The sequence below is a fragment of the Artemia sp. Qi Xiang Cuo genome, chromosome 13 (genome assembly GCF_049724085.1).
Source record: "Artemia sp. Qi Xiang Cuo chromosome 13, ASM4972408v1, whole genome shotgun sequence".
Taxonomy (NCBI): domain Eukaryota; kingdom Metazoa; phylum Arthropoda; class Branchiopoda; order Anostraca; family Artemiidae; genus Artemia; species Artemia sp. Qi Xiang Cuo.
Genome location: NC_142806.1, coordinates 8,652,780 through 8,674,693, shown reverse-complemented (window position 1 = coordinate 8,674,693; position 21,914 = coordinate 8,652,780).

Sequence of the window (21,914 nt, the reverse complement as noted above, 5' to 3'; positions counted from 1 at the left end):
AGCCCACTTGAGGCCAACAGCACTGGGTATGGTTCTTCTCCACCTATTCAAAGCTCCCCACTTTACACCCTCCCAAGAAGTCCAAATTTCCTCCAGATCCTTTCTGACGATCTTTTCCCGTCCCATTTTTGGACAAACTATTTTTTTATTGGCTCTAGATGCTTGACCAAAAAAGGACGCTCTGTGGATGAAGGGGCTGTCCCCTCCTCAACGCTTCGCTCTTTACGCTAAAGTTTTTTATTATTTAAAAAAAGTTGTGAGAAAGTGTCTCGGGCTGTCCCCTCTTCAACGCCTCGCTCTTTACGCTAAAGTTTTTTATTATTTAAAAAAAAGTCGTGAGAAAATGTCTAACTTTAGCGTAAAGAGCGAGGCGTTGAGGAGGGGACAGCCCCTTTCATATACGGAATGATTTCTGTTCGTTTTAAGTTTTAATGTCGCTCCTTACTTTCAGTTAAAAAAAACTTGTTTTTTTTTTAATTTTTGAACGTTTTTGAATTAATGCAGGTTTTTATTTTGGCTCACCGTGCATGATTATTAAAGCAAAATTTGCATATTCATTTTAATTTTGTTTGGTTAAATGGCTTTCTCGAAAGTTGAGCGGACCCAATCATATACGTAATAATTTCTGTTCGTTTTAAGTTTTGATGTTGCTCCTTACTTTCAGTTGAAAAACTTTTTTTTGTATTTAATTTCTGATCGTTTTTTAACTAATGCTGGGAAATCCGCCACCCCATTCATAACAATGTCCCTCCCCCCATGAAAACTTCACCCATGGAAAGATCCTCCCACATAACCCCAACCCCCCCCCCCAAAAAAAAGAGAAAAAATTCCCCCTGAAAACGTCTGTATACTTCCCAATAACCAATACAATATGTAAACATTGGGTAAAGTTAATAACTTTCAGCTCTTCCCCCGGGGACTTTGGGCGAATAAGTCATCCTAAAAGAACTAGCTATTATATTTTCGACCATGCTGAACAAAATGACTATCTAAAAATTTTGATCGGGTGACATTGAGAAAAAATGAATATGGGAGGGGGCCTAGTTGCCCTCCATTTTTTCACTTAAAAAGGGCACTAGAACTTTTAATTTCCGTTCTAATGAGCGCTCTCACGATATTCTAGGACCACTGGGTCGATACGATCACCCATGGAAAAAACAACAACAAATCAACACGCATTTTTGCAGATAGGAGCTTGAAACCTCTACAATAGGGTTCTCTGATACGCTGAATCTGATGGTGTGATTTTCATTAGGGTTCTGTAGCTTTTAGGGGATGTTTCCCCCTTTTTTCGAAAATCAGGAAATTTTCTCAGGCGCGTAACTTTTGATGGGTATGACTAAATTTGATGAAACTTATATATTTGAAATCAGCATTAAAATTTGATTCTTCTAATGTATCTTTTGGTATGAAAATTCCATTTTTTAGAGTTTCGGTTACTATTGAGCCGTGACGCTCCTTACTTACAGTTTGTTACCACAAACAGTTTGATTGTATGCACTCTGTTTACAATCTACAATTCTACATGCTCATAGTAAATTTTCATTTAGTTTGACATCAACCTAAATATTCGTTAAAAGCTTCACCTTAACAGTCTTATCTTGGGTAGTAGCAATAGCTGTAGTTGCACTAGTAGCAGTATGCATCAAGCATCTTTGCTTTTTTTCATCCTCCCTCTCAACACACGCTGAAAGTTTCAATATAATACCATAAACCATTCTTGAAGCACTGTTGATGCGTCCTTTTGACAGTCTATATTCTTGAGATACACCCTATTGACAATCTGCATGTACATAGTGCGTTTTGATTCATTTTAAATTTCCTCTAAATATTTTCTCATATTTTCACCTTCATACAATTAGCCTTAATAGTAGTAGTAGCCTACCATAGTAATAATGGTAGTAGTAGGAGAAGTAGTAGCCATATGAGTGTCGTATTAGTAGTTGTAGTAACAGTAGTAGCAGCGGTATTAATAGTAATAGTAGCATGAACATGTTGCCTTTTGGTTAGTTGAACATCCCCCTTATGATACCCTGGAATATTGATACGGTTAGCCGTTCCAAAAATATTGATGATAAGCTCTTTTGACCCCCGTTTGATGCCCTTTTCATCTTAATACTCTTAGCCTTAGAATTAGTAGTTGCAATTCAAGTAGTAGTTAGAGTAATTTGGTAGTAGTACTAGTAGAATTAGTAGTGATAATAGTAGTAGCAGTAGTATAGTAGCAGTAATAGTAGTGGTAGTAGTACTAGTAGTGGTAGTAGTACTAGTAGTGGTAGTAGTAGAAGCAGTAGTAGTAGTGTTAACAGTAGTAGTAGTACCAATAGTAGCAGCAGTAGTAGTAGTGGTGGTAGAAGTAGTAGTATTAGCAGTGAAAGTAGCCGTGTCATTAGTATTAGTAGTAACATATACATATAACCTTTCGCCTTTTAATCAATTCATCTTCCTCTTTAAACACTCTCTGAAAGTTCTAACTTAATACCGAAATTCATCTCTGAAACATTCCCTTTTGACAATCTGGACGCACATAGTTGGTTTGGATTATCTTCAAATTTACCTTTAATATCCTGTCAATTTTTCACTTTCATATGGTTAGTCTTAATGGTACTGGTATCATTGTAGTAGTGATAGTAGTAAGAGCAGTAGTAGCAGTAATGGTGTTGTATTAGGAGCATTAACAGTAGTTGCAGCAGTGTTAATGAGCAGTAGTTGCAAGCACATGCTACCTTTTGGTCAGTTGAACATCTCCTCATGATGCCCTGGAAGTTTCATCTTGATAAGGTAAGTCGTTCCAAAAACAATGCTGATACGCCGTTTTGAAAATCTGTTTGCACAAAGTGTGTTTTGGTTTAGTTCAAGTTTCACCTCAACATTTCTCCAAATATTATTTTCAATATCCTTAGCATTGGTAGTACAGAAGTTGTACTTGTGTGGTAGTAGTGGTAATTGAAGCATTAGAAATAGTGGTAGCAGCAGTAGTAGTGGTAGTTGTTATAGTAGTAGTAGTAGCATGCAAATATTATCTTTTTGGACATTTTCTGAAAGTTACAAATTAATATACTCAGTCATTCCTGAGCTACACCCTTTGGACAATCCGCTTACACATAAGGCATTTTGACATAGTTACTATACGTAAAGAATAGACGAATCACCTAACTTACAGCCCTTGCCCTGACGGCTGTGGGGGTTTGACATTCCCAAAGACGTATTTAATCACTAAGAATGAAATTGAGGTAGATACAATTGGGGAGGACAAGGTGGTTAAATGGCTAGGGGAGAGTGTAGCTGAGAGGAATTTGGAGGAAACCCAAAGAAACAGAGGCAACGGTGTAGCGTCCAATAAAAGAGTCATGCATACTCCCGCCATTTACCCTTGCCCCAGCCATTTAAACATTTGTTTAAACACTCTCAAGTACTTGAACTATCTGTCTTGGCTTTTCTCTATCTACAATTAGCCATGTCTTGATGCAACCAATGAAACCTACTGCAAAATACTTGATAACTTAAATTCAAAATATACAGCGTTGCCTGACGTTACCTGACAAGTATGTGTCCAATAAAAGATTCACGCATACTCCCGTGCCATTTAACATTTAAACATTTGCCTCTCAATTACTTGAACTATCTGTCTTGGCTTTTCTCTGTCTACAATTAGCCATGTGTTGATGCAACCTACTGCAAAATACTTGATAACTTCAATTCAAAATATATAGCGTTGCCTATAGTAAAGGCCATATGGCTTCAATGTTTTATTAATTTTTTTTCCAGAGGCAATTCATATGGAAGGGGTCGTCACATAAGCTTTGGAAGGGGCTCGTTCGATTGGAAATTGAGAGTTCTAGTGCCCTTTTTGAGAATCGAAAGTGATCGGAAGGCAACCAGCCCCCCCCCCCCCCAAGCCCTTTTTTCCCAAATGCATCAGATAAAGATTTTGAGATAGCTATTTTGTTAAAAATAGTTGAAAGATTATACAACAAAAACTCCGGTGTCGACAAATCCCCGCAGGGCCCGCAGGCAGGCGTTGTAAGTTATGCCCTGGGGGTATATATGGCTCTTACGGAAAAGATGCTCGTATAAACTTCAAAGAGGGCTCTTTTGATTGGAAATTGAAAGTTCTAGTTCACTTTTTTAGAGTCAAAAGAGATCGGAGGGAAACTAGCCCCCCCCCCCCACGCCCTAATTTTCCCAAATGCATCCGATAAAAAGTTTGAGATAGCAATTTTGTTAAAAATACTTCAAAGATCATATAACAAAAACTTTGGTGTCGACACAACCCCCCAGGGCCCGCAGGCAGGCGTTGTAAGTTATGCCCTGGGGGAATATATGGTTCTTATGGAAGGAATGCTCACATAAACTTCAGAGAGGGCTCGTTTGATTTGGTACTTGAAAATTCTTGTTCAATTTTTAAGAGTCAAAATAGATCGGTGGGTAACCAGCCCCCCCCCCCCCAGCACTTTGTTTCTAAAATGCATCCGATGAAAATTTTGAGATAGCCATTTTGTTAAAAATACAAAAAAGATCATATAACAAAAACTCCGGTGCCGACAGAACCCCCCAGGCCCCGGGGTCAGGTGTTGTAAGTTATGCCCTGGGGGCATATATGGTTCTTATAGAAGGGATGTTCGCATAAACTCCAAAGAGGGGTCATGTGATTGAAAACTGAAAGTTATAGTTCACTTTTTAAGAGTCAACAGCGATCAGAGGGCAACAAGCCCCCCCCCCCGCCGCCCTTTTTTCCTCAAAACCATCCGTTAAGAACTTTGAGATAGCCATTTTTTCAAAAAATAGTTCAAAGATCATATAACGAAAACTCCAGGGTAGACACAACCCCCAGGGCCCCAGGGTAGGCATTGTAGGTTATGCCCTGGGGGAATATATGGTTCTAATGGAAGGGATGCTCTTAAAAATTCAGATAGAGCTCATTTCACCGGAAATGGAAAGTTCTAGTTCAGTTTGAGTCAAAAGAGATTGGAGGGCAACTAGCCCTCCACGCCCCTTTTTCCCCAAATACATCCGATAAAAATTTGGGATAGCCATTTTGTTAAATATAGTTCAAAAGTCAGATAACAAAAACTCAAGAGTCAACACAACCCCCAGGGCCTGAGGGCAGGTGTTGTAAGTTATGCCCTGGGGCATATATGGTTCTTGTGGAAGGGGTGCTCGTATAAACTTCAGAGAGAGCTCATTTGATTGGAAATTGAAAGTTAGAGTTCACTTTTTAAGAATGAAAAGAGATTCAAGGGCAACTATCCCCCCCATCCACGCCTTTTTTTCCAAACCCATCCGATGAAAATTTTGAGATAGACATTTTGTTAAAAATAGTTCAAAGGTAGGATAAGAAAACTTCCGGTGTCAATGCAACCCCCAGGGCCCGAGGGCAGGCGTTCTAAGTAATGCCCTGAGGGCAAGTATGATTCTTATGACAGGGATGTTCGTATAAACTTCCTAGAGGGCTCATTTGATCGGAAATTGAAAGTTCTAGTTCACTTTTTAAGAGTTAATAGATCGGAGGGCAACTAGCCCCTTCACGCCCTTTTTCCCCCATCCGCTACAAATTTTGAAATAGCCATTTTTTTTAATAGTTCAAAAATTAGATAACAAAAACTCCAGTGCCGACACAACCCCCCAGGGCCCGGAGGGTAGGCGTTTTAAGTGTTGTCCTGGAGGCGCATATGGTTGTTACGAAAGGGATGCTCGTATAAACTTCAGAGAGGGCTCATTTGATTGGAAATTGAACGTTCTAGTTCACTTTTTAAGAGTCAAAAGAGATCGGAAGGCAACTAGCCCCCCCTCTACACCCTATTTTCCTCAAACCCATCCGATCAAAACTTTTAGAGATCGACGTTTTCACAATGGTTCAAAGATCATATACGAAAACTCAGGAATCGACACAATCCTTCAGGGCCCGGGTAGGCGTTGTAAGTTATGCCCGGGGGGCATATATAGCTGTTATGGAAAGGACGCTCGTATAATCTTCAGAAAGGGCTCATTTGATTGGAAATTGAACGTTCTAGATCAGTTTTTAAGAGTCAAAAGAGATCAGAGGGCAATTAGCCTCCCCACTCGCCCGTTTTCCCCCAAATGCATATGATAAAAATTTTGAGATAGACATTTTGTTAAAAATAGTTCAAAGGTCAGATAACAAAAACTCCGGTGTCGACACAACCCCCTAGGGCCCGTGGGCAGACGTTGCAAGTTATGCCCTGGGGGTATATATGGTTCTTATGAAAGGAGTCCTCCGCTAAATTTCAGAGAGGGCTCATTTGAATGGAAATTGAATTTTCTAGTTGCATTTTAAGAGTAAAAAGAGATCGGAGGGCAACTAGCCCCACCACGTCCTTTTTTCTCCAAACACATCCGATACAAATTTGGAGATAGCCATTTTTTAAAATAATAAAGGTCAGATAACAAAACTCCGGTGTCGACAAAACCCCCTGGGGCCCGGGAGGCAGGCTTGTAAGTTATGTCCTGGGGTCGTATATGGTTTTTATGAAAGGGATGCTCGTATAAACTTCAGAAGGCTTATTTGACTGAAAATTAAAAGTTCTAGTTCACTTTCTCAGATTCAAAAGCGATCGGAGGGCACATACCACCTCTCCCCTCCACGCCTTTTGTCTTCCCCAAACTCATCCGATAAAAATTTTGAGGTGACCATTTTTATAAAAATAGTTCAAACATCAGATATTAAAATTCCGGGGTCAACCCCCCCCCCCCAGAACCTCGGGACAGGCGTTGTAAATTCTGCCCTGGGGGTGAAGGGGTGCCTACACATTTTGTAAAGAACAATTTCAACATGAGTGTCTACAGAGACAATGTAGAGAGTAGCCTAGTACCGAGAGCACAAGTGCTAGCAATTCGCTCTCTACAGTATAAAAATTATACTGTTAGAGTGGAAAAGAATGCAATGTCGTGTATATCCGACAAAGTCTTTGTGCTCGAGAAGAGTGTAAATGTACTCCCCCACGGCCACTATAGAATTTCAGACCAGGTTGAATGTGTAGACTATCGCAACCAACTTGGCCTGGATAAATTAACCTAACTCAAACCTAACCTGATAAATTAACTTAAATGATCTAGCCTAACCTGCAGTGACGGCGACTATTGTATACTGTTTCGATCCATAGCGACCCCGGGGGTGGGCGGGTCCGCCCGCGGCCGGCTTTCGGCCCGCGGTTCCCGGGGGGTGGGGGGTCCCGCTCGCGGCCTGACTTCGGTCCGGAGGGTGGGGGGTATAAATTCATAGTGTTCAACTGTGCTATTTTTAGTTGTTTTTTTTAAGTGTTGTACAAATAGTGCTATTGTACAAAAATGTGTTTGTGTGTGTGTGTACACATAGTGTTGGTGTTCTTGCTGGATAAAAAGTGTTTTTTATGACAATAAATGTTATTTTACATATAGTGTCGTTGTTCTTGTTGAACAAAAAGATGCTTTTGTGATAATAAATTGTGTTCTTCTTGAACAAAAAAAAGTGAAAAAAATGTTTTTGTTCTTGTTGAACAAAAAAAAAATGTTGTTGTTAGTAAATATTGTTGTTGTTCATGTTGAACAAACAGAGTTTTTCTTCTTGCTGAACAAGTGTTTTTGTTCAATAAATGTTGTTGTCGAACAAAAAAGGGTTTTCATGTTAATAAATGAATGAAATATTGTTTTTGTTGTTCTTGTTAACGTACTAGATAGATGTATGGGAAAATTATTATTACTATTTGTTCATTGGACAAGTATGGTTTACAGTTAGTTGTAGTCTGACTGTTGTCTACAGCAGCAGCAGTATGTATGAATTTAAAACACTATTCAGGTCATTTCTGTGTGATCCATCAATGTCTGGGAAAACGACACTTTTAGCTAAAATAATTAAAAATTGCAATAAAAAGTTTTTGGAAAAGACAAAGAAAATTTATTATTGCTATAGTCTTTGGCAGGAATCCTACGATCAAATAAAAGCTATTACCACAACTATCCCAATACAGTTCATAAGGGGACTTGATGTTTTCAATAGTTTTGAACCAAACTCATGGCTGATTATTGATGATTTGGCCGAATCAATTGAACAGTTCTCACAAAAAATGCTACAGCTGTTTACCGTTAACTCTCATTATGAACTTATCTCCATTACCCTAGTAATACACAATCTACTCCATCAGAGCATGTTCTTAAGAGTGCCTGCCTTAAACTGCATCATCTATATGATCTAACGAGTTGTTCGTGATTCCAGCTCGCCAATACCCCTCAATAAGAAAACATACCGAGCCACTACTAAATTTTCGCTGTCAGCGTACACTCAGGCGACAAATAAGCCCAATGTGTATATTTTGCTAGATCTTAATCAGAGCACACCCGAGGATCTACGTGTAGTCACAGATATTTTCGACAAAGAAATTACTGTATATCTTCCGGTGAACAGTAGAAAAGGCTATTAGTTGCTATTGTGACATTGAAGAAACTACACGAACAACGGCATTTATTTTCCGTTTTCGGCACTTCAAAACCCTCACTCAGGTGACCATACTCAAACATGGTGTTGACAATGATTTCAATGATCTAATACATGAACTTTGTTTAAATTTTACTGAGGGCTATATATCCTTGTCAGATGGGGTTATATAATAGACAAAGCAACATTATTCCGTAGTACGTGCATTGGCTGGCAAAAACAAAGGAAACATTTTTAAAGAAAATTTGCTTTGCAATCGGGCGTCTGGATCTGTACAGTTTCACTGTCAATAATTGCAGGACTTGTAAACAGCTTTCTTTAGAGAATGGCTAAACTCTATAAATTGACGCCATTTGAACTTGTCCTCTCGCCCGTGGAGAATTTTGAAGACAATCTAAGCAAATTCATTAATGATGAGAATATTGCCGATGACAAAAAGCTAGTTTTACTTCAAGATGCATTACGACGTGTGGACAAACATAGACCTTATCGTGAGAGACCCGCCGTCACCGTCACAGATCCCTCTAAACAGGAAACATCTCAAGATTCAGCAGTGCAATCAAAGGAGAAGGAATTGAATTCAATAGTGACAACAATTGGAAACCTACTGCCACTGACCTATCGGGAACAGAGTAAAAGAGTATTATCATATCTCATGTTGGAAAGTAGTGGTGGTGATGATCATCAAGTTCAAGTCGATAACATAGGGAAAGGAATTATAATTCAGCGAAAAAGTTATAATCTAGTTGATTTAATTTGTGATATGGTTACGAATCGTAAAGGACTTTTATCTTTTGACCGTAATCTATACACCTTTCTAAATGCATCAAACTTCCCCAAAAGTCTTATTGGTAATAAGCAAATTCTAAAGAAACTAAGAGAATATATTCCTCCAACAACACTAACACCACCACCACTTAAAAAAGAAGAAGATTCAATATTGGAAAATAGTAGCAGCAGCAGCAGCAGCAGCAGCGGCAATTATTTTATAACACCTGTGGCTGCTAGTCAAAAGCGAAGACGGATTGAATCACCCTCCAGTGTGCAAAAGGGGAGTGGACATTACACTACGCGTTTGCGTTCAAAATGGTTGAAGTTCTAAAGCATGTCTATGAAAATATTGGTGAAGCTGGAAGTCTAAGTTCCCCCACAACGCTTTCTAAAGTTACCTCTGACATAGATGGCAGCACATTAAAAAAAAGTAAAAGAGTATCTAGAAAATGAACCGAGTTACACACTGCATCGGAATCACAGGCTTCGTGGCAAACAATATCGAAAAGCTAAAGCCTTTTTCCCTCTGCATATAATGCAAACTGATCTTTTAACTTTAGACGCGATTCAACGACGTCACAATGCACCCTACAAATATATTCTAGTGGTAATCAATGTCTTTATTCGCTATGCCTAGGCTATTCCATTGCAAGCAAAGAGAGGTGTTGAAGTTGCTCATGCTTTAGAAAGTATTCTTGAACAGGATTGCTATAAAAAAATTCAATCAGATCGCGGTAGAGAATTTGTTAATCCTCATGTGCAAATGGTTCTATTGAAACACAAATGGTTCTACAAAAACCACAATTCGGCCCATCACAATGTCTTCAATAGCTCAATTCGGTCGCTGGATTGGTACTTACGATTTTGAGGACATTTGTGCAGAGGCCGACATTAATGTCAAAGTCAGCAAGCTGAACATCCTTCTGTTGGAAAAGTTCCACGATTTTTTTTCCAATAAAAGTTATTACAGTTTGTGACACTGACAAACCATGGATCACTCGCGAACTCAAGCAGATGATAAAAACTCGCTGTAGTCTCCACAAAGCTGGAGATCAAGCGGCTGCAGCCAGTTTGCGTAACAGAATTGTGAAGTTCAACAGACTAGCCCAAAGACAGTATGTAAAAGAGAAAATAACGCCATTACTGCACACTGACCCTCACAAATGGCACCCCTCGGTCAAAACCCTTGCAGGGAAATCAACGCCAAAGGACCTGAGACTACTCAAAGATGACGGCACACTGACATCAGCTACTGAAGTAAACAATTTTTTCTCCGGCATATGCACCACATACCCATCAATCACAAACTCAGAAATTGAGAGTATCATTGCTGACACCGGGACTGATGAGATATGTGAAGTATCGGAATATGCCGTCTTTAAGGAACTTCAGAAACTGAAAATAAACTGTGCGTCTTACCCTGGTAAACTCCCTGTCAAGTTGTTACGCGAGTTCTCCATCTTTCTCGCAAAGCCACTCAGCTCTATTATTAACCAGTGTTTTCGCGAACAAGTGTTCCCCAGTGTTTGGAAGAGAGCTTATGTGCGCGTCATTCCAAAAGTGAAAAACCCCAAATCTTGCGACCAACTCCGCCCAATTTCGATAGTTCCGAATCTCTCTAAGGTAGCGGAATCATTTATATATCGTGAACTTATGTCACAAGTCCAGGGCTCTCTTGATCCATACCAATACGGGTGCTTGAAAGGTAGTAGTACAACTGTTTATCTTGTGCGCCTGTATCACCTTATTGTCGAATGGCTTGACCAAGGAGGCACAATTGTAGATCTCCTCCTAGCCGACTATAGAAAAGCCTTCGACTTGATACGCCATTATAATGCAGTGAACAATCTGAAGGTTATGGGAGATAGCAGTCATATTCTTTTATTAATAATAGATTTCTTACGCGACCGACTACAGAGTGTAGATGGTCTCTACCCGGGTGATACTGATTCGGAATGGTCTGAGCTTACGTGTGGTGCCCCACAAGGCACTAAACTCGCTGCCTTGTTGTTCTTGGCAGTGATCAACTTCGTCCTTGCCGATTTTGACAAACGGTTCAAATTCGTAGATGACCTTTCCACCCTCTTAAAATACCTCATTGAGAAGTCTCAAACCGTTCCCCAGTTCAATGAATCATTTATCGACAACTTTAGAGACCAGTGTTCTGAAAACAGCCTCCAAATCAACGAAACGAAAACCAAAATTCTTCAATTTAACCATCTAAAAAAGGGATTTTCAGTGCCCCCTTCACCATACCAAAGCGTATTGTCGGCAGTTATTCTTGGTGTTACGTTCAGCGTTGACTGTTCGTTTAGCATCCACGTCCAAGAGGTAGTGAAAAAGGCGAACTGTATCATGCGTACCCTTTTACTGATGCGAAGATTTGGTTTTTCAGTGCCGCAATTGATAACAGCCTACCTTACATATATTCGCCCGATATTAGAGTATGCGTGCCCTGTAAGGGGTCCACAGGTTCAGAACACTGCCTATATGAGCGAAGTACTCGAATCAGTCCAGAAAAGAGCGGTGAAGGCCATACTGTCTGATCAGTACACCGATTACGAATCAGCACTGTCTCAACTAAATTTGCCGTCACTCCACGATTGCCATTTTCAACTTATCTTTAAATTTGGCCAGTTTCTTCTGACAAGTGATAAACACAGAAATATATTACCCCCAATGCTGACAAAAAAAGTAACTACAAGATCAAAAGCAACAAAGCTAGCCCAGCCCAAGTGTCGCACTAATCGCTTCAGCAATTAATTTGTGCCTTTTTATGTTTTTGTCTACAATAAGTGACATGTGTATTAATTTTTTTGTGTCTTTGTTCACTTTGTAAATAATAGCGCGATTTAGTCGGGATTTAAACCCTGACTACGAAAGCTTTTATGTTAATAAATGATTCTGATTCTGAAATATAATACAACGCTCTATCATAGTCACAGCCCGATAAAGGCTGCATTGGCTGAACGATTGATAAGAACGATTCGTCCATTAATTTCAAGATACTTTACACTGAAAAATACTGCTGCTTTTATTCTTGATTTAGATAAAATCATGCAAGTATACAATCATCGACCACATCGATCACTGTCCAACTCAAGCCCTCGGGACGTTCATTGCAGTGAAAATACATTTGATGCTTTTCTAAAACAATATTCCAATGGCAATGAGAAGAAAAAGAAGAAATTCCATGTTGGTGATAGTGTTTAAAGTATTCGAACCACCAATAGCTTCGAAAAGGGGAATTATTTATGGAGCACTGTGCTATTTAAAGGGGTTTAAAATCCAGGATACTTCACCCACGACGTATCGACTGCGAGACATTAAAGATGATGATATTCTCGGTGGTTTTTATGAATATGAACTGCAAAAAGTTAGAAACACTAGTGAAATCTATCAGATTGAAAAGATATCAAAGAGTAGTACTTATAAGGACAAGAGACAGTTTCTTGTTCGCTGGCTAGGATACAACTCGGATTTTGATTCTTGGGTCAGTGTTGAAGATATTGACAATGCCCTATGTTTTCTATGTGTCTTTCATGTCCAATGTTTCCGATCCTCTCTACAATGACTTGAATAGAACAAGTGATTTTTGGAAGAAAACACTAGACGAGGTGTTTCATCTGGATGGCATCTACCTTCAGCGTCTGTGTCTGAGTCAGCAACCAAGTCTCGGCAGAAAAGAGCATAACACTGGCAACCGAAGCAGAATATATTCGTGCTTTGGTGAGACGGCTGATCTGGGGTTTATGGAAGACTGTTTTTAGAAGGCGACCGAAGACAGAGTTTGCTTTTGCCGCTCTTGCTGATATTTCGGCATATAGGCTTCCGTTTGAGCAGACAATTGAACCAAGGTAGGTAAACTGCTTGACTACCTCTACAGTTTGGCCACAAGTTTCTACAGATGACAGGGGGTTGGACGGCGTTTTCTCTACGGGCGTTATCTTGGTCTTTGACCAATTTATTTTCAGACCGAGCTTCTCAGCGGCAGAGGCCAGTGTTTCCAGTGTAGTTTTGAGGTCACTAATGTTTTCGTATATTAGCGCCACGTCGTCGGCAAAGTCGACGTCTGAAAGAACTCTTGCCAAACGGCTGCACCTGCTGTGTTTTATTCAGGATGTGGTCTAATAGAAAAGTGGTATTCATTTGTCCTGATATTGACTGCTATGTTAATACTCTTGGTCCAAGACAACTGGGCAATGGAATGGATTAGAACATAAGCTATTCTTCGATTTACCGCAACTGTGTTGGTATCCTGTCTGCTAGACAGGGGTACCCCACACAACCTATGACTAAAAAAAATCCCGTACCGGCTACAACAGATTTTGCTTCCTCAGCGCTATGCGATTGAGACTCTTGCGGGGATTTAAGAAATAGTACGTCGGAAAATACTTGGTCCAGAATATGAGCCCTTTACGAATGAGCGAAGCAAAATGTAAAAGGTTGAAAAAGGTCGAGAAACAGTGCATCACTCATCAGCTTCTACTCAGGTCAGAAACAAAAGACATCACCCCTGTCAAAGAGAAGGAGGAAAAAGCCGACACGTACTGTAAACAGTAGAAGAGGAAGCCCCACGAAGAGAAATGTTAGATCAAAACTAGATTTCTTTTCCTAAGATTTCCTACCTATCGCATAAGGATTCCTGACCTTCAATAACCTCCTCATTGAATCTATTCAATGCAGAAAATGTTGACGTGAGTGTAAAACGTGGATAATATGAACAATTTTATCCACAACAACCCCTCTCCGATAATATCCACTTTCAAATTTATTCCAATGAAGACTACCCTATGGACAGTCTTCAAAATTTATAAATTTACATATGGGATTGCATTAAATTGATGAAACATTGCCTCTTCTTGCTTATAGAATATCCTATGAAAATTCTATATTGCATAATTCATTTCGGCAAATCAATGTCAACATCAATATCACGTTGGTGAGTATAAGCTACAATCTCTCAAATTATACAAGCTTCAGACAATTAACGCTGATGACACCCAAGTCATACAAGGAATTGAGAGGCACCTCCAATTGACATGAATATATTACTAATACTGATAGTGCAGATGCACTTAAAAATGCGACAACTAGTGAATTACATCTAGTTGGAAAAATATATCATGAAATATTTAATAGACCCCAATGGCTACCACCCAATATTAAAGTGGATATAACATTGACGCTTGCTCCATCCAATTTCATATTGACGAAAAGAACTTTTTGCCAATTCTGATGTAACTCTCTCTCTCACCTTGGTAATACTATTTGTATGCAAAAAGCAAGTCATAAGCGTTGCTACTTTGGAAGTAGTAAAACTGAGAGTTAGTGGAAATAATATTAAACTACCGCTGTGTCATATAATCAACGATCAGAGTTATATTACCATGGGCTCAAATATCATTACTGACTTATCTCTTGTAGATGTCAAAACTTCTTCAAAACACGCCTTGGCATTTGTGAAACGTGCTAATGTAATAGGATCGTGGATTGGATTTCCATATAAATCTGTAATGTTTAGGCTTTCATCCCTTCTTTTCAAAGTCGATGGTACCTCACTCCATAATCTTTCTTTTGATAGATACCTTAGGAAATTGTTTGATTTGACCACGCTAACCCAAGACCATGATTCGCAACTATTCGGAAATTGTATAGCTGATAAAATGTTTGCTAAAACACGTGACACCATTTCGCTAAATTGGTGGGATACCCTGGATATTAGTCGAGTATAGACGGGGAGTTTATGTTTTCAGTTTTCATTTACCAATCCATTAGTTGAGAGCATTTTATGACTCTTGCTAAACACGCATCAAATCTGTAGAGAAGTTACCACCAAAGGCTGTGTCCTACTAAATCTGACGTCACGAACACCAGTGAAATGTATAGTGTTTTGACCTTTTGCCCCTGCGCTCCCATGCGCGAGATTTATTGACTAACATCGGATGTTTTTGGAAAAATTCAAGCTGCCAAATATACCTTTATCATTTCAATTAGCCGTTTATTAACGTTGTGCATAGGCTATTGCTTATGCTTCCCTCAAACAGAAAAGAAGACAGAATTTTTTGATCCGCGTGGCCAATCCTCTACCGGATAATCACCCTATATCTACAACTATATTGAAAACAGAGAGAAAACTTTTTTTCAAATTCGGAAAAGAGTGTAGGTTGTGAAGACTAAAAGCTGTGGTTCTCGCCTACTATCATATTTCGTTTTCCAATATCGCGTCTATAATTAAAAGCAGTTTCTTAACATTTATGTAGACAACTCTCACCTGAACGACTTTATGGGGATAAATATCCTCCCTGACCTGTATAATTAAAATTTTGATCCCCTGCGAGTAAAGTTCTTAAGAAATTTAGGTGAATTTGTTTATTAATAAAAAAAAAATGTATATACATCCAGGTCTTTAATTCTTCCCTTTAGATTTCTTCTTCTTCAGTGTAAAGGCAACTGTCAGGAACCACTCATGCTGGTAATTCATTTGAATTCACTGCGTACTTATCATGATTGCCTGCAAAGTCATGGTTACAATTTCAGCTGTATAATGTAACTTCACTCTTGTTATATGTCTTTGAGAATTCAAGGATACTATTTGCATTCCCATTGTGAAATTCACGAGTTTAAATCTGCTTATTCTAAGTGTTTTCGCTTACGGTATTTTCCCAGTTTTAATTACATTTAATAACAGCATAATAAAAATTCCTTGGTGTATAGTTACAATTATAATAGACAGTGTTGTTACAGTGAGGGCATAGAAGCCAAACTATCATGTTACCCAAACAGTAGAATGGTAGACTTTATTCATTTTGCTAAAATAATTTAAATCTATCACTATATCGATCTCGTAAAAGTAAACTAAAATCACGTTTGCGACTCTTTCCAATCACACCGGGGTAGGTGTTCTCCCACCGATCACACTAGATTAAGAGACATTTCGAGCATAGATGTCCTTTTTGGCGAGAGTTACAAATATCTTCAAAACATAAATTATATCCTTTAATTTTTACACCATAGCCTTCATCTCATTTAAGGGGATCATATAATTTTCACTTTCGTAATAGCCATTAATAACCGTACAATTCTCACGGAGTGGCCAACTGCCAAGAATGTATATGCCCCGCAGGGATATAAAGAACATTTTTTGGCTTTTACTATCAACTCTTTCCCAGTTAGAACAAAAATGATCATCCTCATCTTGTAAAGTCAGAGAGAAGAGTCAGAGAGAAGTAAATCTGTGACATCCATTCTTATGAATGGGGGAGCAATTTACAACGAATTAACGATAATTCTTTCAAAAGCATATCCATGACATAATTCCATTTTGTTCCACTTAATATATCAATAGATTGAGTATAAGCTGTTGCGTAACATCGATACACTTTCATACAATTGTCTAAAGGCGGTAAATCACTTTTTATTATATTATTAAGTGTTTCCTGTGATAACTTCTAATGAAGGGAAAATTCAAAAATATCTTCATCCAAAACCATATGTTTTTCTATTAACCCCATATTCAATCCAATTCTCTCTTTCTTGAATATATTCATTTTTCTATCCTACCATTCTGACTGCAGGCTTTAGACTAAACATGATTCTTTCGACTAGAAACCTAATAAAAAAGTTGTACCATTTTCAATTTTGAATCTATGTCAGGAGTTGTTAAAAACAACAGTATAACATGTACGCATGTGCCGATATAGCTTATTATCTTCAGTATGCTTTACTAATACCTTTAAAACACATAAAACGCCTTTCACATTCGTTTTTTCAGTTTTTGCAGCGACACTTAATTTTTCTTCCATCTGAATTTTGCTAAAAGACATCACATATATTGCACATGCTTCATTCCATTCCAGATAAACTTGTTACCCTCTGGTGATTCCCATTACAATGCTTAAGGGTCTTGCGCCTCTGCCAACAACCCCATCATCAATGTATTATGTCGTAACAACCTTACACATTATTATTACAAATATACATTAGTATGCAAAGTTAAACTGTTCTGATTCCTTGAATTATATTTCAACGCTAATAAAAACTGATGCAAAAATCCGTTATTTACATGCTCTGTAATCATGTCCACCTTATATTGCCGTCTCCCTAATTGGCTTAGACGGAGTCACGTGATCTTTTTCCTTTTAGCGGATCAACGATTCCCTGCCGCTTATTCAATCATTTTATTAGAAGTATAGTTCCCATCAAGTGGACCAATATATTGTTCCCATTAGAAATCAATGCACAGGTGCAAACTTTGTCCCGGAGTCATTACACTTAGAAACAACAAATATCTCGACCTTGAAAAGGGTGTCATTGAGTCCCGTTAGACTTGATCAATACTCCTTGAATAAATTATATACGTCCCGGAGCTCATGATAGCTCTCTACTGGGATTTTTTATGATGATTATGCAGAAAAAATGGAAGTAATGGAAGCACTAAGAAAGCTGAAAAAGGATAACGAGATATCTACTCTTCCGGTGTATCGACAGAAGCGGAGGGAATACAAACAGACGCTTCGAAGAAAAAAGAGGGAACAAGATAAAGTCCGGAACTCAGAAATTGAGAAAAATTTGTAACAAAGGAACAAGAAAATTCTGGCAACTAGTACAAGGATCTATTAACCTTTGTAGTAGAGAGCAATTACTGGGAGCTGATACCTGGCCCGAATACCTTGAATCACTGGATAACACAAAGGATGATGGTCTAAAGGATTTATCACAGAGTTTAAGCCAAAAGGGGTGCTACCCACTCTGAGAGGAGGATTGCAAATTTATCTCACCAACTACGCATGAGGAGATTGGTAAAGTCCTAAAGTCTATGAAGCGGGGATCTGCATTTGGGACAGATAAGATCCTGATGAAAATTTGGAAGTGGGGAAATTTGTAAATTTCCCCACTTGTTTCCAAATTTGTAAGTGGCCTGAAGAGTGGGGTTTGTCAGTCATGATACCATGATTTAAGAAGGAGGATAAATCTTATAATAATTATCGAGGAATTCAGTTTAGAAAATAGTTTACCGAAGTTATTTTATAAGGTGATAGATTTTAGACTAACAAGGTGGATAGAAAATAGGGATTTTTTGGATAACGTTCAGGCGGGTTTTAGAGAAGACGACTGATCATATATCCAGTCTGCAGGATTTAATTAATAAATATACTAGCGTTAAAAAAGGAAGGTTATACACGGCATTTATAGAAATTAAAAGAACCTTGGATAATGTTTGTAGGTTTCTATTAATGGAAAGTTTGTTAGATATAGGTCTCCCGATCCCATTTGTGTTAGTTTTAGTTAAAATGTATAGGTTTACTAAATTAGTTATGAGAGTTGGTAGGCAAGTTTCAAGGGTAGTTAGAAGATATAAAGGTGTTAAACAGGGTTGCATATTGTCTCCTTATTCGTCCTGTTTATAAATTCTGCAGTGGCGTTTATAGAAAAGAAGGAGGCGCCGTTAGTGAGTTTAGATACTGTACCCATTTGCATGATAAGCTCAAAACGATATTGTTTTGGTTACCGATTCACAAAGGAACCTTCAAAAATTACTTGATATTTTAGGTGATTATTTAGATAGGAAAAAGTTAGAACTTAATGTGGATAATACCGTAGTGTTAGTGTTCCATAGATGTGATAGACTTGAGGAGGATGTTATTTTTAGTTTTAAGGGTAAAAGGGTTAGATTAGTGGAGGAATGTTCATATTTAAGTGTTAAGTTAAAGGTAAAGGAATACTTGTTTAGTTGCCATATATAAAATAGGATCGAAAAAGGTAAGGCATGTTGCAATGCTGAATTCAGAAGTCAACATAGGGATATTAAAAAGATCCAAGAAGTTAAAGGGTTTTCAGGGCTAATATTTTTAGGTGTGATGCACTATTGATCTGAGGTTTGGGGTTATGCGAAGGGAGATATTATTATATGAGGTGGCTAGGGATAAGTAAGCATACAAATAGTTTAGTACTTAGAGGTGATTTAGGTTTGTTTTCTTTAAGAAGTCGTAGGCTAATTAACATGGTTAGGCACTGAGAAAAAAATTTAGTGATACTTAGGGTACGGGTGATGAAGGCGGCTTATTTAGAAATGTTGAAGGCCAGCTCAGGTAGGGGGTGACCGTTCCAAATTAAGAGTGTATTAGATCAGTGTGGACTAAGCTGTATGTGAGGGGATGGTATAGGGTTCGAATATATGGGGGACCAAGTAGGTGGATTAGTTGAAACGATTTTACAAGACCAACAAATACAGGCATGGCAGACCCAGCGATCGTTTTCGATTTCACTGGGTCTATATTGTCGGTCGAAGGAGATTCGGGGTGAAGTTTTATTTTTTAAGGTGGGTTTGAATAAAAACGAAACAAAGTTATTAATTGAAATGAGGGCTGATAGTTTACCACAGGGCCAAAGAAGAAAGTTTATCGAGAGGGAAAGGTCAAAGGCTGGTCCGTATTATTGTCCTATGTGTGGAGGTTTAGATGAGAGCGTATATCACTTGATGATTTAAGGGAAAATTACTTACATGGGATTGTTTTGCTGCTTCCAAATATCTTACAAAGTAGTAATCCAACCACAATATTTCGTTTTGGTGCGTCCATAGAGAAGGGATTAAAAAGAAAGAAATGTTTTTACAATTAATTATTATTAATTATCTGGAGTTAAAGTTATTTTTTTTTTGGTATTTTACCAGAAGGTGTTTTTCGCTATGTATTCATGTTAATGTGTGTTTGTAATTTGCTCTGTTGTAATTTTTCTATTTTCATATTTTTTGTGTGTATATGGCTCTTGGGCCTTTTGAAATACACGATCTATCTATCTATCTATCTATCACTTGATGTGTGAATGTGAGGAGCTGAGTGATTGGAGACTTGAAGTATTTGGTAGGGGATATTGTGATTTTGAGTGGTTGGTGAGAGTGAGTGCGGATGAGTGTTTTATGGGTATCAGAAGCTTGGCATGATTCCTTCGTCTCGTGATGAATCCTAGAAGTAGATTTCTGTAGGATTATGTTAGGATTTGTGCAATTTCTTCGTAATTGCTCTTTGTTTACATTTTTGCCATGGCCTATGGATTTTTTAGCGCAAATAAATTATATTATATTCTATGACGTTACTGATATCTCCTTTTGATAACCCCTTTGTTCATATACTTCTTGAATTTTTCATCTCAATGCTCATAGCCTTACAAGTAGTTGCAATAGAAGTAATAGTTGAAGTAGTAGTAGTAGTAGTAAATGTAACAGTGATAGTAGCATTAGTAGTAGCGTGTACATATTGCCTTTTGGTCAGATGATCTTCCCCTTTAAGCATTCTCTGAAACTTCCAACTTAATACCCAGGTCAATTCTTAGGATACGCTCTTTGGACAATGTACATGCACATAGCGCCTTTTGATGTAGTTCAAATTTCCCCTCAATATTATAAATGGGTAGTGTGGTAGAAGTAGGAGTAGACGTAGCAGTGGTGGTAGTTTATAGTAGTAATGGTAGCATGCAAATATTGCCTTTTTATCATCTCCCTTATCATTTCCTGAAAGTTCCAAATTAACATACTCAGTTATTCCTGAGGTACACCCTTTTGACAATCCGTATGAACATAAGGTCTTTTGATTTAATTTAACATTCTACTTAACATTCTCTAAAAGGCTCACCTAAATGCCCTTCGTTTTCTTGGAAAGTAAAGTTCGAAATACTTAGCTTTCTCAATAACACATACTATATGTAAAGAATGAAAACGAATTGTCCTGAGGACTGTGGGGAGGTTGACATCCCCAAAGACATAGTTATTAGATCTCTCAACAATGCTGAACAAAATAGCTCTCTTAAAATTTTGATCTGATGAGTTTTGGGGAATGATAGGCTTGGGGGGAGGGGAACGGTTGCCCTCCATTTATTTTTGACACTAAAAAAGGGCTCTAGAACTTCCGACTTCCAATCAAATAAGCCCCATCCGATCCGAAGTTTATACGACCATCCGTTTTATAAAAACTTTACATGACCCGGGCTATGACTTACAGCCCTTGCCCCTGGGGGGTTGTGTCCAACCTGAAGACACTGTTATATGCTCTTTGGACTATTGTGAACGAAATGGCTACTTCACAATTTCGATCCGATGCGTTTTGGAAAAAGAGGATGTCAGGGAGGGGGGCTAGTTGACCTCCACTACTTTTGACTCTTAAAAAGGAACTAGAACTATATATATATCCAATCAAATGATCCTCCTCTAAAGTTCAGCCGACAATTCTTTCCATAGAAACTTTATCTGTCCCCGGGGTATAACTAACAACCTTTGCCCCCAGACTCAGGGGGTTGTATCAACCCAAAAGGCCTTCTTATGTGATCTTTGAAGTATTTTTCGAACAAATGGCTATCTCAAAATTTCTATCAGATGTATTCCGGGAAAATACGAAGTGGGGGGGGTAGCTGCCTTCTGATCACTTTGACTCTTAAAAAGGGCACTAGAACTTCTTGTTACCAATCCAATGAGCCCTCCGAAGTTTATACGACCGTCCTTTCTATAAAAACCTTATATTTCTTAAAACCCTTGCCCTGAGGGCTGTGGGGGGGGTCATCCTCAAAGACATAATTTCCGGACCTTTCAACTACGCTGAACGAAAGAGCTATCTCAAAATTTTGATTAGATGTGTCTGGAAAAATGATGTTTGTGTGTGTGGGGGGGGGGTGGTTGCCTTCCCATCACTTTATACTGTTGAAAAGAGCAATGGCCCTTTCA